The sequence below is a fragment of the Lathyrus oleraceus genome, chromosome 7 (genome assembly GCF_024323335.1).
Source record: "Lathyrus oleraceus cultivar Zhongwan6 chromosome 7, CAAS_Psat_ZW6_1.0, whole genome shotgun sequence".
Lineage (NCBI taxonomy): Eukaryota > Viridiplantae > Streptophyta > Magnoliopsida > Fabales > Fabaceae > Lathyrus > Lathyrus oleraceus.
The window spans coordinates 108,979,292-108,981,537 of NC_066585.1; the positions used below are offsets into that span (position 1 = coordinate 108,979,292).

Consider the following 2,246-nt stretch of genomic DNA (forward strand, 5'->3'; position numbering starts at 1 on the left):
CAACCAGGAGGTAACCGCCACGATCCCGTGAACTTTCCCATTCACACACATGGCGGGCGCCATGAAGGGGTGGCGGGTGCCACCTTTGCATTTCACGTTCCCACTAAGGAGAAGTTGAAGGGCATCATGGTCTTTGCAAGCTGCTGAATTCCTCTATAAATAGGTTGTTCTAGTTCATTTCCAAATCATCCAACTTAGTTTACAACACTAAGACTATATTATCAATATTAAAAGCGGTAATCCGTCACATCGAGGGGTTATCGCACCGTAGTGTAATTGAGTTGGAGCACTTTGATTTTGCTGTCGTCTTGATCTTCAAAGTCAAAGGTTTATTTTCCTTGTACCATATTTAAAGCCTCCGTTTGGAGCAGGTTCTAATTTAATCGCTTTTATTTATTTTACTTGTCATGCTTTACTTTATTTAATTTCTTGCTATGCTTTACTTTATTTAATTTCTTGCCATGCTTTACTTTATTTAATTCCTGTCATTGTCTTTACTTTATTTAAATTTCTCTCCATTATCTTTATTGCTCGTTTTAATTATTTTACACGCTTTACTTGTTCTTTATGCCTTACATTCTAAAACAACTTTTCATCATGATCAATATCGTTGTGTTTGTTTGTATTACCATGTCTGGCTAAATCTTTCAAAGGTTAGAATGTAAGGATCGCGGTTAAAGAGATGTTTCACATATTGAATCTATAGAAATGTTTTAAAGGCTATTTTGATTTTTAATTCGAGTTTTCTGAAATGAACTTGGTTAGTTTTAACTACTCAAGGAGTGCGAAAGCACCCTGGCTTAGTTAACTAGGAATTTTTATCACTTTAAGGAAAAATGATTTTTGAAACTGTTTTCGGACCCGTTGATAGATTTAAAATCAGGAAACTCCTTGGGTAAATTTTCCAAATCAAAATCACTTTTCAACTAAGTTTACGAGTCTTATTTCTTAAAAATAAGTTTACTACTTTAGCGTTCTGCGCACCTTTTTTAAGTGACAATAAAAGGCCTTAATTTAAGGGTAAACTCAGTTCTGAATACGTGCAAGCGACAGTTCTTGTTAAATGGATTCTTTTCAAGAGTAGAAAATATTGCCCCATAAGTAGTTCTATTTAGACAATCGAAACATCGTTTAACTGACGTGAAATACATTCAAACTTGTCTTTATCTGCACTGTATTTATTATTTCCTTTATTTACTGTTATTTTGAGAAATCAATATCTCTTTTGTACCGCCTTAGATAAACATCGTAACAATAGTAATCGATAGATTGACGATTTGGTCTCTGTGGGATCAATATTCTTTTATATTACTCTGACACGATTCGTGCACTTGCGAATAGAGCGATCACGTTTTTGGTGTCGTTGCGGGGGACCAACTTCGTCAAATTTCGTACCCTGTTGTTACACTATCTAGACTAAGGCATTATTGGCCGGTAAATGCGAAGAACCCGTAGTACCGGAAATTTAGTAGATCCTTTAGCGGAACCCGAACGTTACACTCGTACACGCCTCTTACTCATCCGAATTAAGAAAGCTATGGCCGAGAATCGCGACCGGAGACCTCTTAAGGAATTTGCCCAACCCTCTGACGAGGAACCTAGTTCTAATGTAGTAAACCCCCTCATTCCTGCCAACAATTTCAAACTAAAACCATCTTTACTGCAATTAGTGCAACATAACCAATTCGCGGGTCTCGCTAATGAGAACCCAAATCAACATTTAAAAGTCTTTATCCAACTGGCCGACACTTTTAAATCCAACGGTGCTTCACCTGATGCGATTCGTTTAAGATTATTTCCTTTCTCCCTTAGGGATAGAGCATGTTCATGGTTAGATTCACTTTCAGCTAATTCAATAACTACCTGGGAAGACCTTAGAAGAGTATTTCTTGCTAGATATTTTCCCCCTAGTAAGACTGTTGTTCCTCGAAACCAAATAACTAGATTTACTCAAAACCAAGAAGAATCACTTTTTGAAGCTTGGGAGAGATATAAAGAGATGTTAAGAGTTTATCCATATCATGGCCTAGAACAATGGCTGATCATTCATACCTTCTACAATGGACTCCATTATAACACAAAGATGAGCACCGACGCTGCCGCTGGTGGCACGCTGATGAACAAACCTTACCCTAAAGCTTATGACCTAATTGAGGATATGGCCCAAAACCATTACCAATGGGGAACTGAACGAGCATCAATAGAGAAAAAGGAGACCCAAGGTGGAATACATGAGATAAGCTCTA

General features: G+C 37.4%; 1 non-coding gene across 1 annotated transcript; it reads right to left on the minus strand.

Moving 5' to 3' along the window:
- Positions 1-1,921: 1,921 nt before the first annotated feature.
- Positions 1,922-2,028, minus strand: LOC127109386 (small nucleolar RNA R71). The gene has a single exon (XR_007796686.1). It is a non-coding gene; the product is annotated as a small nucleolar RNA R71 (small nucleolar RNA).
- Between the last annotated feature and the right edge of the window lie 218 nt (positions 2,029-2,246).